This window comes from Piliocolobus tephrosceles, chromosome 1 (assembly GCF_002776525.5).
Source record: "Piliocolobus tephrosceles isolate RC106 chromosome 1, ASM277652v3, whole genome shotgun sequence".
Taxonomy (NCBI): domain Eukaryota; kingdom Metazoa; phylum Chordata; class Mammalia; order Primates; family Cercopithecidae; genus Piliocolobus; species Piliocolobus tephrosceles.
In genome coordinates this window covers 105,909,239-105,922,509 of record NC_045434.1, presented here as the reverse complement: position 1 = coordinate 105,922,509, position 13,271 = coordinate 105,909,239, and the positions used below count along the sequence as shown (strand labels likewise).

At 39.6% G+C, this 13,271-nt stretch overlaps 1 long non-coding RNA gene across 1 annotated transcript in view; it reads left to right on the top strand.

The window, feature by feature from the left end:
* LOC111549612 overlaps positions 1–12,924 on the top strand; it is a 142,630-nt gene extending 129,706 nt beyond the window's left edge. The window contains exon 3 of the long non-coding RNA XR_002733781.1: positions 8,972–12,924. This is a non-coding gene — a long non-coding RNA (uncharacterized LOC111549612). The remainder of the gene's footprint in view (positions 1–8,971) is intronic.
* Positions 12,925–13,271: the final 347 nt, after the last annotated feature.

The window sequence follows — 13,271 nt, the reverse complement described above, 5'->3', positions numbered from 1 at the left end:
AGATCTAGAGGAGGCTGGCAGGCCTGCCAGGGCCAGCTGCCAGGAAGGACTTGTCTTCATCACTCCCACGGGGACTGCGACATGTTAGGAGCAAACAAAACATGAAGGGAAGGCTTCCCAAGGCGTCCAGCCTCCCTGATTAGTCAGGCTGGCTGTCTTAAACCCTTCAGCCACAGCATCAAGGTCGTAAAACGGAGGGTTGCAATTTCCTCTCTTCAGTCCTGGCTCTGGCGGCATTAGGAATTGATGGAGGAAGGGGGCACTCCAGCAGGTCTTGACTCCTTGCACAGTAGGGTCTGGGATGTTTCGCAGACTGTGCTGTAGTTAGGACTGAAATGGCATTTACATCTCTGGGCTCAGAAATGGTGTCTAAAAGAAAGCAACCACCACCACTAACATGTTGTAGTTTTATAATTTATGGAGCATTTGTGCTTTATACCTCATGCCTGTGGCTCCTGATTGTTTCTTAAGTTTCCTGAGCCAAAGTCTGTGAGTCTGTTCAACTATAAATATTACAGTTTTCAATAAAGGCTAAAGTTTTCAAATACTTGTCAAATTACTTTGGTTCTTTTGCCCTTGAAGGAGCAAAATAACGTGGTTCTAAGCATTATCTTTCTCATCTCTAAAAGGAGGTAATACTGACCTTGCCTGCTGTACATGGATGTTGTGAAGATCAGATGAAAGGCATGTAAATTGGTGTTGGAAGCTCTAAAGTCCTAAAACCATGTAAAATAACGTAAATTTATGGTTACTTAAATGCATGTATATAGTTTCCTGTGCAATGAAAATACTTCACTGTCCATCTATGAAATGTATCTGTCCCTCTCTGATACACTGTGGTAACTGCGATTGCTAACATTCACGTAGCAATAAATGGTGTATTATTTCATATTATCTAAACTGTTAACTTGAACTCTTATTGTTATTTAGCATTTCATGTAATAATAATTCTTTCTTTTTCAATTGTATGATAAGTGCCATCCTGGTGGAAACTGAATTTTAAACCATTTCTAGATCCTGTCTGGTGTCACATGTGGCTTGCCTAGGTTAAGAATTCTTTAAAGGGGACAACTTTCCCAAGTCTCCCATTCTTGGCACAGAGCTTTCACAGGAAATGTCAGTGGAGTCCATTTCAACTGTTTATTAACAACTTTCAAGAAAAATCACTTTATGCTGAATCAAATACAATAAGGGATACAAGAAAATGAGTTGATAGGAACCGAACCCCCACCATGGAAAGAACCGGGTAGAATTTTTCAAGTAGCTAACTCAAGAGCATGGCGACTATATATGTGTATGTGTATATACCGAAATCATACACGTTAAATAAAAGAAAACCAAAGTAGCATAATAGTTCTGATTCTGGCATTTATTACCAAAAAAAACGTGCTCTATAGAGTATTAGTGAGATCCTGAACCAGGTGTGATTAAGGAGAAATTTTCTGGTGAATTGAGTTTTAGGCCTCTACCTCTGTTGTCCTCTTCTGGGTGTCAAGTTGATTCAGAACAGTACATATGTCACTTTCTTTGATTAATCACAGGGGTTCACACTAACTGTGGAAAAGGCTCATTCTCTATCTATGAGTGGTTTATTTATTTATTTATTTGCTCTGTTGCCAAGGCTGGAGTGCAGTGATCCTCCCATCTCAGCCTCCTGAGTAGCTAGGACTATAGACGTGCACCACCACACCTGGCTAATTTTTAAATTTTTTTGTATAAAACGGTCCTCAGGATCTCACTATGTTGATCTCAAACTCCTGGCCTCAAGTAATCCTCCCACTTCAGCTTCCCAAAGTGCTGGGAATGTAAGTGTAAGCCACCATGCCTGGCCTTATGAATGGTTTAAGGTACAGAATTGTCATCCCTCTGATTACTTCAATATTTATTCTGATCTTGCTATTTATTGTGTGCAATAAATTGTGTGCAATGCAGGACCTAAATGAAGAAGGACTTTGTCTTTTTTTGCAAATTTTGTAGTGTATGACAGAATCCCTGCTTTCTTTGGCCTATGGCATTTGAGAATATATAAGATTCCATAAGAGAACAAATTTAGGACTGATGATGCTAACTTCATCATCCTTCATCACATATGGTTACTTCTGGTGCACTCTCAAACTCTTCCTCTCCACCTGCTGAAGTAGGCTGAGCTTTTGCCATTTAACAATTTCATATCTGCTGCACATCTTGCACGTAAAACTTCATTTGTAAATTTTGTTAATGTGGGTCCTACTTTGGCTTAATGGCCTCTATTGTATTGTCTGTCCTACGCAGAATTAACATTAAGAAAACACGAAAGAGGGAGGTGAGTTTTTGTTCTGCTGGGCCTTTCCTTTTCTGTCCCTTTCTTCCCTGGCATGGGACGAGGATCAGCAGTCACTCATTCAGGTAGCCTGTGGGCTTATGCAGCCTCTTTCAGATAACAGGCTGCAGTTTATGGCAGCTTTTCTTGTAAAATAAACTCTCAGCTAGCTGTCATAGAGAAAAGGTAGTTACCCCCAATGTAGGCTCTAGGTAAAGTCATGTCCTTTCAGGAAGAAAAGGAAAAAGAACCTGAGCACTGCACCATTATGCTTCAAATTATTAGGTAATAAATGAGTCCTGGACACCCAGCCAAGGTAGAAGGAATAAAGCAGGATAGAAGATGTCAGAAGGAAATGTGTCTTGAGGAACGAGATAGGGATCTAAGTGGGTGCCCGGGATTGATTGCATGAATAAAAGAAAGACTTCAGCCCAGGGAGGAAGACAGAAGATAGCATGGTGCTGTTGGATATATATGTCTTTGGAGATTATACATGCATACACACACAATATATTGTGGATATATTTATAATCTCCATAACATATTTTATATGTTTTATATAAATAATATCCAAAGACATGTATTTCTGTGTGTGTGTATGTGTGTGTGGCCAGTGTGAAGGGTATGCCCTAAAAGGTGGAGCTGAAATGTCTGAAGAAGTAGAATATCTGATAAATTCCAGTATTACTTTATGAATTTCTCTCTTAGAAAATGGAAGAAGCCATGGGGTGAACTGGCACTGTGGACTTGTTTTTCAATGTATTATTTCATTTTGAAAAATATATGAAAAATACAGAGAATAATCTAACACAAATGAATGTATAACTAACCCCCAGAATTAACAAGTGTGACTGTTTTGAGACATTTGCTCTGGACTTACTGAAGAACTAAGTCATTACAGATAAAGTTGAAATTCCCTTTGCACCCCTACCTCAGTTCTGTGTCCCTTCCTCCCTCCCCAGAGACTGCCACCATTTTAAATTTGGGAGAATCCTTCCGATCTCTAGACTCAATGCTTATCAATAAGAAAAAACTAATTTTTTTTTTTTTTTTTTGAGACGGAGTCTCGCTCTGTCGCCCAGGCTGGAGTGCAGTGGCCGGATCTCAGCTCACTGCGAGCTCCCCCTCCCGGGTTTACGCCATTCTCCTGCCTCAGCCTCCCGAGTAGCTGGGATTACAGGCGCCCGCCACCTCGCCCGGCTAGTTTTTTGTATTTTTTTTTTTAGTAGAGACGGGGTTTCACCGTGTTAGCCAGGATCGTCTCTATCTTCTGACTTCGTGATCCGCCCGTCTCGGCCTCCCAAAGTGCTGGGATTGCAGGCTTGAGCCACTGCGCCCGGCCCGAAAAAACTAATTTTAAAGATGAAGAAATAGCAGAAACTTTGGGAGAAATAGTCTTAGAAGTAGCAAGGATGCGAACTCTGGCACCGTCCTTGGATTGAGTGAAGCAAATGTCATAGAAAATCAGATGTAAACCCAGGGCTCTGAAAGTGAAGCAGATTTAAAAGCCTAGAAGAATCTGAGTCATAATTGGGGCTATTTAGTTGCAAATAACTCTGATAAGGAAGAAAGAGGGAAACCACCTGTAAAAATATGTAGTTTTTGGTGCGCGCCTGTAGTCCCAGCTACACTCAGGAGGATGAGGTGTGAGGTGAAAGAAATAACGTAGTTGCCTTAGGAACTCTGGTTGAGTTCAGTTTTCTAAAGGTACATTTGTGAGACATGTGTTATAAATAAAGTTTCGAGGCCACAAAAGAAATAGCACTTGAATATAAAATTTTATTTTTAATTCTCAGCAAGGCAGTGTACTTCTATAGAAGGGTGCACCCTTACAGATGGAGCAATGGTGAGTGCACACTTGGATAAGGGAGGCGAAGGGATTCTTATTGCTGATGCAGGTGGCCCCTGCTGCTGTGTCCTTCCCCTATTGGTTAGGGTTAGACAGCACAGGCTAAACTAATTCCGACTGGCTAATTTAAAGATAGTTACCAGGCGAGTGGTTTGGCAGGAAAAATGGATATGGCAGAGCAGGAAATCGGAGTGAGTCAGGGTGGAGAATGAGCGGGTAATCAGAATGAGTCGGGATGGAGCAGGTAATCGAAAAAGGCTGCTTCAGGAGGAAGTTAAGTTTAAAAGTAGAAGGCAAAGAATTGAACATGCTGACATATTGAGTCTTTGAAGAGAAATTTAGAACTCATATCGAACACATGGAAGGAAGACCTACCCAAGGTTAACAGAAACCTATAAGAAGAATGTCAGAATTCCTAAACTGCAGAAGATGATCGAAGGAGACACAGGTCCATGTTTTGGATGGCTGGTGAAATGTTAATGGACGATGAAAGAAACCAGAGCTACTCAAACTCTAATTTTGTATCCATTATCTCCATAAAGGAGAATATCTTCCACATAGGAAAGGTGTGGACCAGTGATAAAAATGGGTGGAGGCCTGAGAAAGGTGAGGAGCTGGTGAGAGGGCCTGCAACATAGTCTTTCAATGAATTGCAATTCCCAAAGCAGATAAATTGCATCCCAGGGGCTGGATGCAATTGCAGATATAATTATGGAATATTAAATGCTTCAGAACTGGGGATGGGCAGATGCCTCAGTATTCAAAATGGTGGGAAAAGTATATTCAGGAATTCAGAGACCAGAAAGTTTGCTTCCATTCTGAAACAGAATGGGCAAGTGGTATGGAGAGAAGCCCATAAGAGCAGATATTCACAAGAGGATTCCTCCACCTGAGGCCCTTCACTTCCTGGTGGCAAAAGAATCAGGAGATGCAATTCGGTGAGGGCAGCCCTACCTCCAAGGGAGAAGTTGAGGGCGGGAACTACCAGAAAGTATTGAGTTTACATGGCCTTTTCAGTCCAGTCCTTTAGATGTCTCTCACCTCTGAACCTTCTTTTTGGGTCTTCAGAAATTCTTTATCAGCCCCTTGATTTAAAGACATGAAAGCTTGGGTGCCTGGATTGGCAAGGTCTGGAGAGTAGAAGCAACCTGTCCAAGTTTACACAGCTATTAATGGCCAAGCTGGGATTAGAGCCATGTGAGATGACGCACCACCTGGGGTTCTCCCCATTTATTCCCCACTTGTACTGCCTAGCATGTACTTTAAATCTGTACTTATATATCTTTTATCTCCCCAGTAAGACTGCATTCATTTTACATTGATTGAACATTTAATGTGTGCCAGGCACTGTGCTAGATGCTTTGTGAATATAAAGATGATTAAAATCTTGTTCTTGGATTTAGTGTGTGTGTGTGTTGAAAATATTCCCACAGAGGATTTTCATTTGATTCTTCCATGGATCTGGGTAGACTACCAATCCTGACACCTCTTTAAAGTAAATATTCAGCTTGGAGGTTAGTTTTTAAGTTTTAGAGTTGTTGGGGAGTTTGGTCCCAGATACCTGTGTGCTTCTAATGCCGTAAGGGACTTAAGCAGACTCACAGAAGAGGTAGAGTGCTATGAGATCACGGTGGAAGGGAGCATTGTGAGTTCGAGGGTCCAAAAAGACTTTACCAGGAGGCATGAACTTTCCAAGGGCAGAGAGAATACCTGACACAACTTGGTATTTTTTTCAGTCTGGAACAGCATGCTAGAAGCCAGGAGAGTGAGCTGAGACCTCAGCAGAGCTTACTGTTTTAGAATTTAGAGAACTAGCTAAACCTGTTCTTGATCCCTGCTCTGAAGGATGCTAGGGACCAATACATTTTTCTTTCTCCTTCCTCTCCTTCTCTCTCTCTAGCTCTCTCTCTTTTTTTTCCTCATGCCACTCAATTCTCCTGGGCTCCCCTTCAAAGATTTAATGAACTTTGGAGCCAGGACATATCACAAGCTGGGAACAGAGAGGCCAATGAATCACACCAGGAGGCCATGAGTTTCCACCCCTTGCACTGGCTCTGAGGCTGGACTGCACCCAAGGCTGCCTGCAGGAATGAGAGGAAGTTATGGGGTGGAAAGCATTGCATCTTGGGGCCTTCTCTCTGAGGCAGCATGGAAGCATCCACAGCCCAGTCAGGAAATTCAGAGAAAGAAACAAAACCAATGACACGGACATTAGGAACACATTCTTTCCCACTGAGCCTTGCTCCCTGGAGTGCGGGCCTATGGGGTGGTTTGTAACAGAGGCAGCTCTCTAGGTGCCTAGACTGGCAAGAACTGAAATTTGGCCTGAGACTACACCAGGTTCCAGATTCCAGTGGTGAGCTCCAGGATCCTGTGGGGATAGTCTGCTGTGGGCTCTGCCACCAAGGCCAGGCACTCATTAATCTGTACTGGGTATCTGCCACAGGAGCCTGGTCTGAAGTAGGTAAAGTTGGGAAGGACAGAGCCATGAGAGTCATTAGGTTTTAAAAGTCAGCTTTATTATTCTCTTATTAGGTTGACCTAAGTGCGCAAAGCCAATTTTCCAAAACTAAGAAGGACTTCATGTTACTGATAGGTGGGTTGGAATATAGAGCTTCTAAAGTTCTTTTCATCTCAGGAATCTAAAATTCCATAAGATGGACTTTGAAAGAGCCCATGTATCCTCTGCTTTTTCTTTGTCATGGTGTTATTGTTCTCATTTACTAGGTGGGTGACCTTTGGCTCTTGCCTTTTCTGGATGTCCTATCTTCACATGTAAAATAGGCCTAATACTTTTCTACTGCTCTAGGTTGTCTTGAAAACTACATGAAGTAATATATGTAAAAGTGCACGGTTAAAATTCACAGAGGCTTAATAAACATAAAATGTATTCTCTTCCTTCCTTCTGTGCTCCCTGTCTTCAATAACTCAGAAGGAGACTGATGCAGGCAAGCATAATAAACCGAAACTAGTCTTGTGCAACAGTGAAGTTGCCAGTGAATATGCATTAAGAAGACCCTCCTTGCCCTACCCCAGACAAAAATTTTATCTCCCAAGTCCTGTGATAATGTCTTTGATAATGCCTGATGTGGTGCCATTAGTCATTGTGTGTGTCAGATGGTCTTATTATACGTATTAGTCATTAAAACCTTAGTATAAAATAATTTTAAAATCAGAGCTTGTGAAGGTTGGAGACCATTTTGTCCAACTCTCACCACCCCCCTCAAAGAATTATTTTGTTAAGTTTCCTGACAGTCATCTAGACTCTTCTTGAATGATTCCAATGATAAAGAGCTCACTACTTTATGAGACAGCCCATTCATTGTGGTACAGCTGAAGTTGATTAGATATTCTTTTTTAAGTTGAAATAAATCTCCCTTCTGAAAATTTTCTGTCTTTGGCCTGAGTTCTGTAAAATAGACCAAGCAGAGGTAAATCTGCTGCCTCATTCATCTGACAGCACTTTAAATCATTAAAAATAGTGATCTTCTCTTTTTCAGCCCCAATCACTTGGTTTATCTGATTTTTTTCTCATGTAATAGAGTTTCTAGATCTTTTAGATGCTTTATAATCCAAGTCGCTCTTCTCTGAGGATGCCCACATTTTCCGGCATTCTCAACTTATGGCACCTGAACACTACCCCAGGATGGTTCTGACAATGTAGTGGATGGGAGGTTATAGTCTCCCTTGGTCTGGATTTAGGCTGATAGTATTACAGAGGGTTTCTGTTTGTTTGTCTAATTAGATTACATGGTTGCTTAATATTTAGTGTCTAATAAATTAATACCTCAAGATATTTATATAGGAGTTGCTATCAACTTATGCATTCCCCTGATTAGACTATTATATTAAGCAATTTAATGTTTTAATTCTAAATGCAGATAATTTTATTCTTAGTTAAAAGCTCTCTCCCTTCCCCCATTTGTTTCAGACCATTGCTTTGTCTGTTTACTGGGTCTTAACTTGTCAATCCACCCACTAGTGGTTCCTCCCAGCTTTGTGTCATCTATAATTTTAACTAAGCAGGTCCAATGACAGAGCCCTTCAGCCCAACACTAAAGGCTTTATTAAAACTGGCACATATCCATCATCCCTGAGTAAGATTGCTGAACTGCAAAATTATTTAATAGTTCTCTCATTGAGGCTACAACCTTGAGAATTCCCAAGCTTGGCCATTTCCAGTCATTCAGTTAGTAAGTGAAAGTTTATTTGTTAATCTGGGTGGGGTTCTTAAAATGCATATACTTGGCAGAAAATGTTAATTGGTATGAAGTTTCTGGATGCCTACAATGCCACCTACCCAGGTGGAGTGATGCAGAAATTATTATTCTAACCCAGGGGCAAAATATTCATTCGTTGACTATGAGGAACATCGGGAAATGCACATGAGAAATTATTGACTTGTCTTGATGGCTCAGAACATTAAGAAAGAGCTGACTAGACCTAATTCTGCTAGTAAAAGGATTCCTCACCCACCCAAGGATGTCCAATCTTCAAGGGATTCTCTGTTTTCACTTTGTTCCTTTCATCAGCAATTACATGAGTAGCTTCTGCTGTTGTGAGGAACTGCTAAGAAAATCAAGGATTTGGTGATTGGGGAAGGAGGAAGTATTGTCATTAGGAGGAAACCTAAAACTTGGCAAAGGAAGCCTTGAACATTGGCCTTCATGGTGAGAGAAGTGGACCTGGGAGTGAGGCCTGGTATCAGGAATAGGTGAGAGGGAGGAAGGGGTTGTGTATATAACTATTTTCCTGAGACCGTAGGCTTAGCTTGGTCATCTGGGTTGGTTTTTGCCTCTATCAACTGGTATATATTCTTGCAGGGGGATGAGCATGAAGCAGTCATCACTCTCAAGTTTGAGCCAAGATATTTGGAATCCCTCAGCATACCAGCCTCCTATGGAAACATTTGCCAACTTATCAGGGATGTGGAAGACACAAACTTTGGGTGAAAGCATCATATTTTCATGTAATTTGTGAAGGCCAAGGAAGGGTCTTCTTGTTTAAATGGCATATGGCTTGCAGTTTCTGATACAGCTTTTCAAAATATCCGAAAGATATAAATATTCCTGAAGGACCAGAAAAAAAGACAAAACCCTATAACACTAAAGATTGGTCTTAATGGACAATCTCGTGCTATAATCTAAGAAGAATCACCTTAATATAAGAAAGATGGAGCTAAATTAGAGGAATAAATCTTGCATAGGTTTCTCTTTATGACACAGCCAGGTTTTATTTATTTAACTTCATGAAACAAAACACCTAGGGTGTGGGGGGAAGTAATTTCACAATTCCTTGATGTCTGCTTCATTGACCAGAGGCTGAGGATGTTTACAAACCAGAAAACAGGAGAACATTTATTTAGGGAATGGGATAGAGCATTTTGATCTACCTGAAAACTGTTCTTCCACCACTTATTTATCTTCCTCTATTTGTAGACAGATATAGTCTGGTCAGTTACGAAAATAATATCATTGTATTGGGAAAAGTCGCTGTACTTCTAGGAAATAATTCTGATGACAAAAATGAACAGAAATTGGAGAAAAGATGGAGGGAAGAGCTGGAGAAACTAGTGGTTGAACATTTCATTTAAATAGGTGTGGTTCTCATGAGTAAAGTAGGTAGAGTCAGAGAGAAGAACAACATTGATAACAATACATGCTGGAAACTATAGATTTCCTGGAACCATGTTTGTTAAAGGTATTAGAGACTCAAACAATGAGTTTAGGAAAAAATGCCACTGAAGTTGAACTAGATGAAAGTCTGTTAAACACAGTAGTAACCTGAGCTGTGAATATCCACCCACCCTTTATCTGTTGAATGCGGGAGCCATCAATTAGACTAGGAGTTAGAGTGGACTCAAGGATAATTCATATACCCTGGTGTTGGCAAAGACTCATAGTATATAGTTCCTGCCTCATAAGAGGATGAATGGAGAGGAGAAATTGTCCATGGAGAGCACCAAAAAATACTTCATGACAAAGAAAATTTAACATCACTGTGAAAACTCAGAGGAAAGAATTTCTATTTCTAATGACATGAAAGAGACTGGAGAAATCATCCAAGTTTAGAACACCTAAAAATGCTGGATAATTTATTTAAATGCTTTTCTAAGTTGGTGGGAAAGTAAAATACATCTTCAAAGCCTGAAAATGACAAGAGAGTTATGGCCTGCATTTGTCATGGAGCATATGTGGATCCCTCATGGCCTAGAGCCTAGACTTTAAATAGGCAGAAGATAAAGCCCACATAAGGTGAGAGTGTAGTCAGATCTGAAACTACTACATGAAGCTGGCATCACTGTAAGGCAGAATCCTCAGTGGTCAGTTAAAATAAAACTTCACACCATCGAGATTGTGGTGAACCTTGCCTGTTTGGCTTTGATTCTGGGTGGAGTGAAATAAGGTAAAAGCCTTCTGCAAGAAGTCTTCACCTCAAGTTTGCCTTCACAGGTATCTGGGACCAAACTCCCCAACAACTCTAAAACTTAAAAAGTAACCTCCAAGCTGAATATTTACTTTAAAGAGGTGTCAGGATTGGTAGTCTACCCAGATCCATGGAAGAATCAAATGAAAATCCTCTGTGGGAATATTTTCAACACACACACACACACACACACAGCCATCGTGTGCTAGAATCAGAACACACAATAAACTGCAGAATCAGATGCACAATGCATTAGAATTGTTAAAAATGGAAGTAAATCGGGCATTTAGAAATATAAAAGAGGAGATTATAAGAGTGACTAAAAGATTTGAAAAGGAATCAAATAGAATTAGAAATTCAGCGTATGGATTAAAGAGGTTAAATAACAGTTTAGAATCACCAAAAGAAAAAATCAGTGAGTTGAAAGACAGACTGAGATATTATCCAGATTTTAGTGGAGAGACCCAAGAAAAAGAAAAACAGAAATGGAATATTGGAAAGCACGGAGGTTAGCATAAGGTATGCCATTACCTTAATCAGATTTGCACAAGGAAATATTATAGCGAATGAGTGGTTGTAAAGGATAATATTCAAAGAGATAATGGCTGAGAATTTTCCATCATTAAAAAATAAAACAATCCTTATACCAGGAAGCCAAAGTAGAATAAACAAAAGGAAATCCACACCTAGACACATCATTGTAAAGTGTAGAACAAGAAAGTTCATAAAAATCAGAAAGATCATAAAAGCCGTCAAAAGAGAAAAAAATCAATAACCTGCAAAAGAATGCCAGTTAGGTTCACCACAGACTTTTAAAGAGGAACAATGGAAATCAGAAGACAGTAGTATAATGCCTTATAATTGTAAACCTAGAAGTATATACCCAGGAAAAATTTCTGACAACAATAAGAGTAAAATAAAAACTTCCACAGAAATAAAAACTGAGAGATTACAACCAATTTATTCTTATTAAAGAAAATTATAAAGAGTATACTTAAGGTAGAAAAAGAAAACTATAAAAGAAGATATAAAATGCAAGAAGAAATAGTGAGCAAAGGAAATGGTAAATGTGGGAAAATATAATCACTAACTAAATCAAAGTTACAATAAAATCCAATTTTGGAGAAAAAAACAACATAAAATTAAAATCATGGAGAAAAATACATGTAAATATGACTGGGGGTGGAAGGTTGCTGTGATTTAGCAATGAAGAGTTCTAAGCTCTATTTCCAGGGAGACGGTAAAAACTTTTGCTTAACTTTGACTTTGTTAGGTTATACGTGTATATTAAAAGTCTAGGATGACCAATAAAAGAATAGAAATTGTAAAAATTTTAAATTAGGTGATAGAAAAAATATAAGAAATAAGAAAAAGCCCCTACAAAATCTAATTAATCTAAAAGAAGGCAAAAAATCAAATGAGCATATATGAAATATAACAAATGGAAGCACAAAATATGAAATTTTAAGTAAGTAAAAATATATTATGAATTACAATAAATGTCAGTGGACTAAATTCCCCAGTGAAAAGTAAAAGGCTGGATTTCAGAAGATAAAAACAAAAGCAACATCTAGTTTTATGCCGTTTATAATTGTCAAAAGGAAAAAATTACAACAAATTAATGTAAAGATCTTAATTTGCTGATTTTCATGGTTGTGTTGTGGTTATGTAGGAGAATAAGGAAATATAAATTAATGTGTTTAGGCATGATGAGAGCATCAGATTGGCAATTTATTTTTAAATAGTTCAGAAAAAAGTTATTTGTACCTCACACAGCTTTTCTATAAGTTTGGCATTGTTTGAAAATAAAAAATATCTTTTAAAAAAAGAAGAAAGAAGAAAAAGAATTTCCAATAAAATGACAAATTTTGAAGCTAGGCAAAGAAGATGCAACACATGAATAATAGTAGTTTCAAAAGGAGAAACTCAACAAATACTAAAAGAAACAGAACAAACAATAAAAACTGCAAATGAATAAAACTTTTCTGACAAAAAATGAAAATACAAATGGGAAAAACACACATGCATTTGAGAATACTCACCCAGTATAACCAATACCAAGACATATACAAATATAGACTTCGTATACTAAAATTGGACTTTAAAGAAAAAGAGAAAATCCTTTTGGAATCCAGACAAAAATATCCTGTGATTTATAAAGAAAAGAAAATTATGGTAACATCAGAATTTTTCACAGTAAAATTTTATGTTGGAAGAAAAAAGAAATATCATTTAAGATAGCCTGGGAACGTTGGGAGCAAGATGGCTGAATAGGAACAGCTCCAGTCTCCATCTCCCAGCGCGAGCGACACAGAAGACCAGTGATTTCTGCATTTTCAACTGAGGTACTGGGGTCATCTCACTCGGGAGTGCCGGACAATCCGTGCGGGTCAGCTGCTGCAGCCTGACCAGCGAGAGCCGAAGCAGGGCGAGGCATCGCCTCACCTGGGAAGCACGGGGGGGAAGGGAGTCCCTTTTCCTAGCCAGGGGAACTGAGACACACAACACCTGGAAAATCGGGTAACTCCCACCCCAATACTGCGCTGTACCTGGCACACCGGAGAATATATCCCACACCTGGCCGGGAGGGTCCCACGCCCACGGAGCCTCCCTCCTTGCTAACACAGCAGTCTGCGGCAATCTAACCGCAAGGCAGCAGCGAGGCTGGGGGAGGGGTGCCCGCCATCGCTGAGGCTT